Source organism: Rattus norvegicus, chromosome 3 (assembly GCF_021556685.1).
Source record: "Rattus norvegicus strain SHRSP/BbbUtx chromosome 3, alternate assembly SHRSP_T2T, whole genome shotgun sequence".
Taxonomy (NCBI): Eukaryota; Metazoa; Chordata; class Mammalia; order Rodentia; family Muridae; genus Rattus; species Rattus norvegicus.
This window is the reverse complement of record NC_141536.1, coordinates 159,573,109-159,586,929: the sequence shown is the minus strand read 5'-3', so window position 1 is coordinate 159,586,929 and position 13,821 is coordinate 159,573,109.

Below are 13,821 nucleotides of genomic sequence, written 5' to 3'. Positions count from 1 at the left end.
ATGCTTTTTGCCAAATTCAAAAAGTTAATTATGATGCTTTAATTGTGAGATTTCCTTCCTGCTGAAGGACTCCTTGTCTTTTGTGTTCTTTTTTTTTTTCTTTTTTCTTTTTTTTTTATTAACTTGAGTGTTTCTTATTTACATTTCGAGTGTTATTCCCTTTCCCGGTTTCCAGGCAAACATCCCCCTAATCCCTCCCCCTCCCCTTCTTTATGGGTGTTCCCCTCCCCACCCTCCCCCCTCTTCAAACGTAAAACAACGTGTTTGCAGCAGAAGCAGTACTTAGATTCTTCTCGGGTCAGAGTCCCAGGTGGCACGATTTTTAAAAAGTGACAATCAATAGCAATTCAGCATTCATTACATTTATTTTAAAAACTACAATGACTAGATTCCACACTTGCACATACTTTTCAAAAACACGCTCATGCATAAAATTACATTTTGGGCAATTTTAATTACACGTTTCATTCTTTTTAATCATAGTCATCAAGGTGTCTTCCTTGGCTCCATAAATTACCGCACGAACAGAGCAACAATTCGGAACCTCATCGAGAGGACACAGGTGAGGATTTCTAATCCAAAGAAAGAGGAGCCTCCATAGGGCCCATGAAGATGGGAGCTTTGCACGTGTGGTGAATGCTGGGAAGTGTCCCAAGGACTAAGACAGGATTTACATGAAAACAGAGAAAAGAGAACATAGACCTGGACAAGAGGTTGAGCGATGCACTCTGTCCTTACTCAGTAAGGCAAGGGTTGGCTTGAGCCATCTGGTTTGGTAAGGGAGAAAAAAAGGATACAAGTTTGAAGATTATGACCAAACATTCCCAACAACATTCAACATCAGTTCAATAGGTAAAGGATAGAATTGTGTCTTAGTTAGGGTTTTACTGCCGTGAACAGGCACCATGACCAAAGCAAGTCTTATAAAGGACAGCATTCAATTGGGGCTGGCTTACAGGTTCAGAGGCTCAATCCATTAACATTAAGGGGAGAGAATGGCAGCGTCCAGGCAGGCATGGTACAGGAGCTGAGAGTTCTACATCTTCATCTGAAGGCTGCTAGCAGAAGACTGGCTTCCAGGCAGCTAGGTTGAGGGTCTTAGAGCCCACACCCACAGTGACACACCCACTCCAACAAGGCCATACCCACTCAAACAGGGCCACACTTCCAAATAGTCACTCCCTGGGCTGAACATACATGAACCATCACAAATAGCAAAGGCTGTTCAAACAGAAATGAAACAGTCTGTAGATAGATCTTCCCCGAGGAGAGATTTATTTGAGAACCATACATTCACCAGGCAAAGCGAAGTAGCCCGTGCTGAAGGCACTCAACTAAGACATCCTTCCAGACACTGGCAGATGCTATAATATGCATTGGAATCACCGAGAAGTTTCCTCCAAATACAATGGCTTGGGCCCCATCTCTGAAATGCTAGGTTCATTAAACCCTGGGACAAAAACTTAACTGTGTATTTCCTGGCACAGTGCATAGACGTGGCTGATCCTGAAATACAGAAGCAAAGCTTGTTAAGGAGTCACGAACAAATCACCGTTTTCACGTGTCCGGAAGGCACTACTGAAAAGCACCTTATACTCACAGAACCTCGGTGCTTCATCCTGCCCACCCCAGGCTCTGAGACGCAGGAGTGCAGTCCGCAAATAAAGCCTTTAAGGGCACCTGTTGCTTCTCTTATGTTTATTCAGATGACAAAACCTCACGTTCAAAACAAAACAAAGTCCCAGAATTCCCTGGTTGTATGTGGATTGTCTGGAAGCTCAGCTTTGTGAATTTTGTCAGTTGTCAGTTGATTACATCTGAGGTACTTTGGGTGTGTGTGTGTGAAACCCATCTACTTAGAGGCACATGAAGCTGTAGTATTTGGGCGCCAACTGTAGCTGTCATTCTTAATTTTTTCCTCATTTTCACTACTTTGTGGGTTCCTCTTCTACCTATCCTCTAAGTCTTCTCTGGCTCAGTCCAACTTCTCCCGGTTCCACTGTCACCAACTGTCTTTTCTCCTCCTACTTCCTGACCCTACACTTCTGTCTCCTGGACCCCTCTCCTCCCTCACCCCAATTCTACTCCAGCGCTCTCAGCCTCGGCTCGGCTCTTTTATATCCTCTCCTGGTCCCAGAATTCCAAGAGTCAACTAACACTGAAGGGCCTGAGGTCAAGCAGTTCTGAGGGCTAAGCATTCCCAAAGAGTCAGTCTAGCCTTGGGGATCTTTTAAAGGGCCAGGCACACAACATGAATCACACTGCACACCCCTGATACTGTTGCTGGCATTTTTTTCCTTTAGTGTTCCCCCATCCTCACCCGTACCACGCCCAATCTACAATAAGAACTTCATGAGTATTTGGCAAATAAATAAAATGGGATTCTACACCAAAGGCCCTCTCCTTGACTTCCCACCTCTTCACCCCCCACCTCGTATCAGCTGGAGGTGGTAATATTGTAATCCTGACACTTAGGAGGTTGAGGCAGGAGGATTCAAAGTTCTAGGCCAGCCTGGGCTACATGAAAACACCCTATTGAAAGGAAAAACAGAAAGAGGGAAGATGGGAGAAAGGGAGGAAGAGAAGCTTGAAAGATGGGAGAGGATGAGGAGAGAGGGCAGAAGGAAGAAAGACGAGAGGGGTGGAGGGAGGGAGGGAGGGAGGGAGGGAGGGAGGGAGGGAGGGAGGGAGGGAGGGAGGGAATAAGAGAAGGGAAGGAGGGAGGGAGGGAGAAAGTCAACCTGATAAAGATAGAATATTCGAGTATTTTATCTTTATTTAATATATTTTAAACTAATTGGCCTGGGGGAGAGTTTTTAGCTTGTTTTTAATGATCTCAAAGTATCCTGAATTTTTTTTTTTTTGTTCTCAAAATTATCGCAGAGCTTGTCGCTGCGCTGTTCTTCTGTTCTGCCCACTGAGCATGTTTCCCCCCCAAATTCCAGGCCTTCCCAGTTTGGATGTGGCAGCCTGTGATGTCCACGTGTGGTCTGGAGTAATCACTAATCGCCCAGGGAGGGGCGGTGGCACCATGAGCTTTGCCAGTGGACTCTAATGAGCAGAGAGCTCAGCTGTGTCGGTCTCTGGGCGCGTGTAGGATGAAGATCAGTTTGAGCCAGGCATGGAAGGAAAGGCTCTTAGAGGCGGGACGTTCGCTGATGAGCCAGCCAAAGCCCGTTATCCTTTATTTATCAGGGATGACAAATGAGCCCGCGGTGAGCGATGTCAGACTGTCAGACTTTCAGCAGCTTGACAGCCAATGCCCAGATCTGCAGTATTTTAATTATCCATCAATGTGGAACACAACCTAGGGCCCTAGAAACAGATCATGGTTTGTAGATTATAGTCAACATCAGAAATTCATGGGTGTGAGCTGATGGTGCATGGCCGAGCCTACACATCCTCTTCTATGAGGAGTGTCAGTGGTTCAGACGCAAAGGCACAGTTCAGAGGGTCCTCGAGCAGCCAGAGAGAGGCAGGACCAGCCTCCTGCTGGATCCCCTCACTAAGAGCAGTACAGGAAAGATATATCCATTGCTGGTGGAGATGGAAACTTGCGTAGCCACTATGGGAATCAATGTAGCAGTTTCTCAGGAAGTTGGGAATCAATATACCCCAAGATCCAGCTATACGCTCTTGGGCATATACCCAAAGGATGTTCAATCTACTATGGAGACACTTGCTCAAACAAGCTCATTGCTATTCTATTCATAATAGCCAGAATTTGGAAAACAATCTGGACGTCCCTCAGCAGAAGAACGAAAAGAGAAAAGGTGGTCCATTTGTTACACAATGGAGTATCACTCAGCCATTTATAAAAACATAAAAAGGAGATAAATGGATGGAACTATCATCACAAGGAGGCAACACAGAACCAGGAAGACAAATATCGTGTATATTCACTTACATGGATATATTAGCTGTTAAGTGAATGATAGCTAAGCTACCATCCATAGAACCACAGAGGTTCCATATAGAGTAGGGGATCAGGGAGTACAGGTAGGTCTTAATTGGAAACAGAAGTAGGAAAGATGGTCATGGATGAATGCTCTGTGGAAGCTGGAATGATGAAGTGGAGTGGGAGGGAAGAGGATGGTGGAGGAGGAAATACAGGACGAGACAGCTAAACTTGAGGGTCATTGGTATGAGATCACAGTACAGAAGAAGCTTCCTAATATACATATATGAAGGTGATCTACACGAAATCACCAAACAATGGGAGAGACAGAGTCCCAACTGGCCATCTCTAGTCACCAAATGAAGCTTCTAGTACCAGGACAGGATCACATCTAATTGAGTTGTTGGCCAAGGGATGCCCAAGCAACCTAGGCAGTTGCCCTAAATGGGATGCCTTCATCAAATTCCTCCCCTCATAGCTCAGGGAACTCTTGGGGAAGAGGAGGTATAAGAAGTGTGAGACCCAGAGATCCCCTCTGGCAGACACCAAGCATGAACAAGGCTCTCTAAGTCAACAGGAAGTGATGCACACATAAACTCAGAGACTGAGGCAGCATGCACATGACCTGCACAGGTCTGCACCAGGTCCTTTGTATATGTGTTATGGCTTCCAAGTTAGTGATTTTAAGGAATTCCTGGGGGTGTAAACGAGCAAGTCTCTGATTCTTGCGCTCTCTTACTTCTGTTTGTGTTTGTCTTGTCCAACTCTGATGTTAAAGTTTTTGTGATGTCTTTATTATATTTTATTTTATTACTATCTCTTAGAAGTCTTCCTCCCCTTAATGAGAGACAAAAAAAGAGTGGATCTGGGAGGGGTGGGGAAGAACTGGGAGGAGTAACCATAATCAGGATTCATTATTTGGCGGGGGAGAGATTTTCAATAAAAGGAATGCTTTTATAATCCCAGTATTGTGGAGATGGAGGCCACGGGAGCATTGGAAGCCTAGACATAGTGAGCTTAGTGAGCTCTAGGGCAGTAGGAGCCTTGCCAAGAGAGAAAGAAAGAAGACAGAAAAGAAGAGAAAGGGAGGAAAAAAGGAAGGGAGAGAGGGAGGGAGGGAGGATAGAAAGAAAGAAAGAAAAAGAAAAAGAAAGAAAGAAAAAGAAAGAAAGGAAGGAAGGAAGGAAGGAAGAAAGAAAGAAAGAAAGAAAAAAAGAAAGAAAGAAAGAGAGAGAGAGAAAGAAAGGCGGACATAATGGAAGAAAGGAAGAGAGGTGATGGGGAGCAAAGGGGGAAGAAGGCATGGAAAGGAATTTGGAAACTGAAGATGATCAACGCTGGAGGTTGCCCTCTGACTTCCACACTCAGGCACACATGGAAGCCACCTGCCCACACAGACATTCATCCTCTGACTGATTCTTAATTACAGGGATTTCTATGGCAAAAGTGAATAAAGGCAGCAGCAGCCCTAACCTCCCATCCCTGGGAGTCACTGCAGGACACATGCCCCAGTCCCTGGGAGTCACTGCAGGACACATGCCCCAGTCCCTGGGAGTCACTGCAGGACACATGCCCCAGTCCCTGGGAGTCACTGCAGGACACATGTCCCAGTCCCTGAGAAGTCACTGCAGGACACATGCCCCAGTCCCTGGGAGTCACTGCAGGACACATGCCCCAGTCCCTGGGAGTCACTGCAGGACACATGCCCCAGTCCCTGGGAGTCACTGCAGGACACATGCCCCAGTCCCTGAGAAGTCACTGCAGGACACATGCCCCAGTCCCTGGGAGTCACTGCAGGACACATGTCCCAGTCCCTGGGAGTCACTGCAGGACACATGCCCCAGTCCCTGAGAAGTCACTGCAGGACACATGCCCCAGTCCCTGGGAGTCACTGCAGGCCACATGCCCCAGTCCCTGAGAAGTCACTGCAGGACACATGCCCCAGTCCCTGGGAGTCACTGCAGGACACATGCCCCAGTCCCTGAGAAGTCACTGCAGGACACATGCCCCAGTCCCTGAGAAGTCACTGCAGGACACATGCCCCAGTCCCTGGGAAGTCACTGCAGGCCACATGCCCCAGTCCCTGAGAAGTCACTGCAGGACACATGTCCCAGTCCCTGGGAGTCACTGCAGGACACATGCCCCAGTCCCTGGGAGTCACTGCAGGACACATGCCCCAGTCCCTGAGAAGTCACTGCAGGACACATGCCCCAGTCCCTGGGAGTCACTGCAGGACACATGCCCCAGTCCCTGGGAGTCACTGCAGGACACATGCCCCAGTCCCTGAGAAGTCACTGCAGGACACATTCTCTTTCAGTTAGTTTCCTCTCCCCCATGATGATCACAACACACGAGATGCAGAATGTACTGTGCTCTCTGAATCATGAACACCATCCTATCTTGAGGAGTACAATATGAAATTGGTTTCATCATTAATAAGATATCAATACTCTATCTTAAATCACCGGTTTTCACCGTCTTTTAATACTGTGAAGCTTTTCTCCTAAAGGAAGTTAGACACAAGCTATGCCCCAGAGGGAGCAATGTAGACTCTTGGAGATTATCTCAGCTCCCTGAAGACTTAGAGCATCTATGGTGGTTTGAATGGGAATGACCATATCATAGGCTGGTGTGTTTGAATACTGGGTCCCCCGTTGGTGGAACTGTTTGGAAGGGATTAGAAGTATGGCCTTGTTGGAGGGAGGTGTGACTGTATTGAAGGGGGTGTGACTGTGTTGGAGGGGTGTGGCCTGTCGAAGGGGTGTGGCCTTGTTGGAGGGGGTGTGGCTTTGTTGGAGTGGGTATCACTGAAGATGGGTTTTGAAGCTAAAAGATTCTGTCTCCAACTTTTGGATCAAGATCCAAACTCTCAGCTGTCCTGACGCTGTGACACATAAGGGGCCTTTGATCTGTTCTTATGGACTCGAACCTTCGGAAACTATAAGCCAAAATTACAAACTTCCTTTTATAATTTGCCCCAGATATATTATCTGACCATAGCAACAGAGAAGTAACTAAGACAACACCCAAGAGCCGAGCTTCTCTTGCCTTGCTTTATAAAGTTCCAGAGAAGCAGGGTAAGTGAGTAATTCACGTGGCAGAAGGACTCTTACTACCCCCTAAGGTGATAGACTCTTAGAGGTAAAAATCTTTGGGGGTCATTAGGTCATGAGAATAGAGCCCTCACGAGCAGACATGTGACCTCACTGAACACGTAAAAGACACTTCAAAAGCTCCTTCACTGTTGACACCATATGAGGGTACAAAAAGGAAAAACCATGTGAAGGAGAAAACAGGCCCAGCAGGCATCAGAGCCCCGAGGCCAAATTTGAGCTTTCCAGCCTCTGATATTATGAGAAATAAATGCCCCCAGTCCAGTGGACTCTGCTATAATAGGTCAGGCTGACTCAGGAGTCAGGGCGGGGACTTAAATATCTTCCTGTGAGCATTTCCCATGAGCATTCTGTAACAGACACAATGGGGACATAGCATCTGCTCAAGAGCTACCAAGACAGTGAAAGAGACCACTAGTGTTGAACAAGGTGAGGGTTTCCCATCCCTACCTGTGTAGACAAGTGACAAGAACTAGTCCCCAACAGTGGGGGTGACAGCTAACACCAAGGACAAAGATTCTCCCCCTTCCTCAAGATTCTGGCATTCTGCAGCCTAAAATTTTGACACAATACAAAAAGAGACAGGGATATCCAACTTTCCTATGTAAATGTGATACCCAGGCAAAAGGAAGGGTGACATTTTCTAAGTAAGTGGAATAAGAAAAGATTTCCCTCTGCATTCACTAATCCGTTTCCCCTGCCAGATCCCAGTGCACATGAAGGTACAGGTGGTCATCCTGGTATTTATCTCCTTAGACCTGTTTGCTTCTGAAATCTATTGGTCACTGACACAGGGAACTAGAATGCACCTGTGAAGGACAGAGGCCATCATCCCTGTCTGAAGTAGAACTCATGGTTGCTGCAGTCACGCAGGAACAGGTTGTAGCCACCTTCAGGGACCGTGAGATCCCTGGCCTTTCCTAGTGAGAATTCGCTCATTCTCTGAGCAGTTTCCCTGGGAACATCAAGGCCGAATGGCTTTCTCACATTCCCCACATCGGCACCTCAGGAAACCTCATCTAAAAGAAAACCTTAAGTCCTGTGTGATCTCTTTTCCTGCAGGTGTCCCAGTTTCTTCTTGCCGTCAGACGCCCTTCACTCTTAGACAGAACATAAGATCCTGGGTAAGGCCAGAGGGTTGGCTTTGAAGGCAAAGGCACTTGCCATCAAATCTGATGACCCGAGTTCAACCTTCAAGACCCAACCTTCAGGACAAGGGGAGAACCAACTCCTGGAAATTGTCCTCTGATCTACACATCAGCCAAGGAGCATGTGTGGGCAGGGGCACACACACACACCAAATACACCAAATAAATAAATGAATAAATAAACATTTCTTTTTTAAAGGATCCTTCTTACCCTGCTCTGTGTCTGTCCCTCTGGTATCATTCTTCATAGTCCCTGTCACATTAGTCTTTAAGGTCCCAGCAGCTCTAGAAGCCTGTCTTCGTTAGGGTTTTATTGCTGTGAACAGACACCATGACCGATGCAAGTTTTATAAAGGACAACATTTAATTGGGGCTGGCTTACAGGTTCAGAGGTTCAGTCCATTATCATCAAGGCAGGAGCATGACAGCTTCCAGGCAGGCATGGTGCAGGAGGGGCTGAGAGTTCTACACCTTCATCTAAAGGAAGCCAGGAACAGACTGAGCATCCTCAGGCAGCTAGGAGGAGGGTCTCCAAGTCCACCCCCACAGTGACACACCTCCTCCAACAAGGCCACACCAACTCCAACAAGGCCACACCCACTTCAACAAGGCCACACCTCCTAATAGTGCCCCTCCCTGGGCCAAACATACACAAACCGTCACAAAGACAATCCCTGGAGACAAACCACCTAAGAAGTCAACGTCCCTTCATGGGGATTCCTCTGGGGGAGCATCCTAGCCCGGCTTGTTTTACTTGAACCAAGGCTCCTGCTGGATTGTAAAGCAACCCTTCTTTATAAGCCTTTCTTAATTTCCCAAATGAGTCTCCTCCCTCAAGCATCCCTAACTTTTACAAATCTTGAACCCCTCGGTGTATGCGTCTTTTCTCTACCCTGTGCTTACTTCTCCCTTCATATCCGGATGTAAAACTTCCATCGGTTTCTCTGCCCCTGCTGCCAGATGACAACGTCTGTGCTGGCAGAGAAAGAACCGCAAAACTCGGACTGCGGAGAAAGCCCTCTGCGAGCATTAGAAACGACTCACGTTTCCTTCCTTTCAATGGTGTTGCACGTAATCATGTTTGGGTGTGTCTGCACATGGAGGCCAAAGGTCAACTTCAGGTGTCTTCCTCAATCCCTACACCCCCGCCACGCACGCACGCACGCACACACGCACGCACGCACGCACACGTGAGAGCACTCGCGTTCTTACGGTTTTTTGAGATAGAGTCTCTCAGTGAACTGAAGTTTACCAGATGGTTCAGACAGCTGGCCAGCAAACCCTTACAATCCTCCTTTGTCTGTTGCCCGGATCTAGGATCACAGCCATGTGCCCGCCATGTCCAGTTTACTTTTTTAATTGGGATTTTTCCCACTATTTTTGATAATTTCATACATGTGTGCAATAAAATGTGATCACATTAACCGCTCATTTCCCTCCTTCAGCTCCCCCTTACCACCCCAGCACAGCGCTCTCCCGACTCCATGTCTCCTTCCCCCACTAAGCCCTGGTGCTGGGGACCAAAGCCTCAGAGTTATGCACACCAAAGCCTTAGAGTTATGCAAGTCACCAACTAAGCCATCTCTTTGTCCCCTAGTAATGTTTGCTATCTTCCTCCAGCCTGAGTGAATCCAAATGCTGTCTCCCCAGGATTTTATGATGTTTCTGGGATTTAACATCTGCTCCTGAATATGCAAATGTACGCATGAACTTTATGGAATCCATAGGACCCCAAGATCCTATCTGCCTCTTTATTCCTTTTTAGCTGTTATGAGCAATCTGTCTGTACTTCCACACCATCCCTTGTCAAAGGGACTAAGGAGAACATTAAGTCCTTCCTTCCTTTCTCCTGTTTTCTTCCAATCTTGTAGCCCAGCATAGCCTCAGACTTCTAATCCTCCTGCCTCAGATCCCCAAGTGCTGGGATTACACATGTATTACAAGTATTCCTAGCCGATAAAAGCTCTCCAGTAAGAAGAGGGCTCCCTGGCCCCTCGTCACTGCCCTTGATGAGTATGTGACGAATCAACGACTAAAACAAATGAGGAAACGCTACTCTCATTTCCCCAACATCGTCGAGGCCCTCTGAATACTAATGACGTCTTAAATTATTGATGCCCCCACTAGGACAAACCGCCTTGTAGGATACTCAATAAATATTTGTTGAATTGAATTATTAAGTGTTTTAATAGTTTCCACGGGGGTTAATTCCGCAGTACCTGCTTTGTAGGAAGTGGGGTGTGAGTTATGGGAATCTGGGTAGAATTTCAAAAAGCTTCAGTGGGAAGCTGAAGATTTGCAGATCACAGCTTTTGATTCATGACCACGAATTTACTCCAAAATGTCACTCAGCCCCTTTAAATTATATGTAGTCAGCTCCCCATTATACTGCATACTATTAACCTCATGCATTATTCATGGGGGACCTTGATTTACTCCCCCTCATTGATTCCCAGCTGGCCGTCATATTGCCAACATCAAGGCCAGCACTGAAGAGCCTTCACACAGTTTGAGGGAGTCCGAGCATAAGTCCTCAGAAAGAATAATGTCCCTCGCACTTACTGCGTGCCAGGCAGCATCTTGGGTAGTTCATTTGCATAAGCTCATTTCATCCTCCGCAAGCCTGTGGGAGAGGGCTCGGGCACCATAATTAAGGAGGTTATTAGACAACCAACCTAGCAGGCAAATGACAAGGTTACAGGTACTGCTCCTCGTGCCTGGACTACTACTACCTGTAGGAAAGTAAGCGCGCAGTGAAAACGCACTGAATAATAATACAGTAAGCTATGAATCCGGGGAGACAGGTGCCGGGGTGCAAACTCGGGACGCGCTTTCTTCCATCAAACGGCATTCAAACCATCACCGCCCTACCACCATTAGTATCCCTCGTTACGGTGATGATGGGACTGGAGAATCTCCCGCCGGAATATCTGAGTTAGAATCTGCACCTCACACGGGTGCCAGGTGAGCCTTGTGCTTCTGGAGGTTTGACTATGCAACCCGAATTCGGCAGCAATTATTCTCCTAATGGCCCACATTTCCCTCATTCAATGAAAGGGAAAGCTGAGATTGACTGATACGCGTCAGAATTTTTTTGTTCGGTGTTACCGGTGAGCTATGCAGCAGTCTCATTGTGCCAGATAGTGACATAGGGGACGGAAGGTACAAAACTCAGAAAGGTAAGTTTACTCAACCTTAGGAAGCCCAGAAGTCTGCACAAAGATACACGATCTGAGAGAGGAGGATTGGCTGCCCTGTCACTTGCAGCCTGCCCTGGGATGGGCACATGGCCCTTTCCGGCACATGTATGCGTGTGAACAAATTAAGATGTTTGAGACCAAAGGATCTTTTGCAAAGCAATTGAACTCCATTTTTAAAATAATGGAATTACAAATGAGCCACATTGAGTGCATAGATCAAAATCACTTAAAAAATAATCTCCCTTTCCTGTAGTCAATAGAATCAACAGAAACATGTTTGTATACATGGTGTATAGAAATTAGACACGTATACATTTGCATTAATATATTAATATTTTGAATGGGAACAGTCCTGATTGCCGTGGTAGGAAAATAAAAGGGTTTACAATAGTACCTGGCACACAGTAGGCTCCTGGCACACAGTAGGCTCCCTGCAGGAATTGCTGGCTGCTGCTGCTGCATCTGTACCCATGATAACTAATGGCCAAGCAGAAATAGCATGCCTGAATGCATACATGCCAAGTGCACCCAGCTCTGAACACATGCTGTATGACACATACACATGTATGTTCCAGGCCCCGTTCTGCTGTTGCGATAAGTAAGCGTCGGGACCGAAAGCGGCACGGAGAGGAACGCACATGTCCTATTTTACATGTTACACTCTGTGACGGCAAGAGCTCAAGGCAGGAGCTTGAAGCAGAAGGATGGCTGCTCACTGCCTGAACCCCCCAGCTCGAACTCAGCTTCCTTTCCTCTAAGGCCTAGGCTCACGTGCATAAGGATGTCACTGTCCACAGTGACACTGTCCACAGACTAGCCCCATCTGTATCAACTAATAATCAATTAAAACGGTTTCACTGACCAACCCAATGGAGGCCAGTTCTCAGTTAAGGGTCCCTCTTCCCGGTTGTGTCAAGTTAAGAACCAAGATTAGCCCTCATACTATACGTGTGTCATATATGCATGTTCATAAACATATATATATACACATGTATATGAAATATATGCATTCAAACACAATAAACTACCAGTCTCAAACCACAGTAGAAATTATTTCCATCTCTACTCGTTTTCTGCTCCTCTTGCTAAACACGCCTGTGTATCCCATAGCAACCGGCTCGGTCTTTCTAAGGCAATCCAAAGCTATGTGCATCCAAGTTGCTAGAAAAGCTTATTAAGAATTCAAACACCCGAAACCCTCCTAAACCTACCAGAGAAAGTATCTTCGGGGTTCAGGAACACATTAGAAACTTTGGGAACATGCAGGTTCTTGAGAAGCTGCTCTGGTAATTGTAACCCTTGACTGAATTTGGGAACACACGGTCTGCTCAGGCTTTGCCGAGACATTAAGTGCCTGCAAATTAATTGGCCGCTCTGAGTGTAGCTTCTAGTCCAACAGCTCTGGGCTCAGGCCTGATGTTCTGCATTTCTAGCAAGTGGTGGAGGCTGCTGCTGCTAGGGGTGGTACTGATGGTGGTGGTGGTCATGGTGGTGGTAATGGTAGTGGTGGTGATGGTGGTGGTGGTGGTCATGGTGATGGTGGTAGTGATATTGGTGATACTGGTGATGGTGATGATGATGGTGGCAGTGGTGATGGTGGTGGTGGTGGTGGTGGTGTCTAAGCAGCAAACTTTGAACATCAATACTCTCTCACTTTATTTAACTTTTCTTTTACTTCAGGACCCAATCTGCATGCTAGGAACAGCATAGAAAGAAGGAAAAGTTCCAGGCTCTATTGTGGTCCAAATCAACTTCAAAAGGGTTGTGCATTCCAGTCAGGAGGACCACCGCCTGTCTTTACTGTGGGTGTTCCCTGTGTCTCCTGCCAGCATGACGCCTTGCTAGAACACAAAATGGTAATCTAAATGTTAACAAGTTGTCATTAAAGAATGATGACCCTGTTCAAAATACAAGCAGTCCTAGCAGGCCGGGGGAGCGGTGCAAAGCACGGTATTTTATTCATCAGCCGGCCTCATTAACGATGCTTCCTTAAGGTACCCAGGACTCCCCGCATCCTTCCTGAAAAGTCCTGCCCCTACTCCTGTAGTAATTCCTTAAGCTCAGCGAATGTGAGGGCGTGTTGGCAAGGAGTAAACTGAGTGTGAAGTTTAAAAAGCGCCCTAGGAACGAAATCATGCAAAGTTACTCCTTGCTACCACCTCACCCTTCAGGGCTGAGATCACCTCACTGCGGGAAGGCGAAAGTGAGCAGCCATTGCTCCTGTGGGGGAAGGGCAGAGCACAGGAAATGTGCTTCGAGTAATTTCCAGTAATCTCGTAACAACTGCCACGACAGAAACACCAGGTATTGTCATCCTCTCCCCCAGACCAACGGCAAAACCCCAACCCTAGTTGATTTACGAAATGACTAAGATTACTGTCGTATCACCAAATGCAGGCTGGGGGAGGTGGTGAGTTCCACATTTATTATTTGGGTGGAACTGCATACGTGTGGCGGTCAAA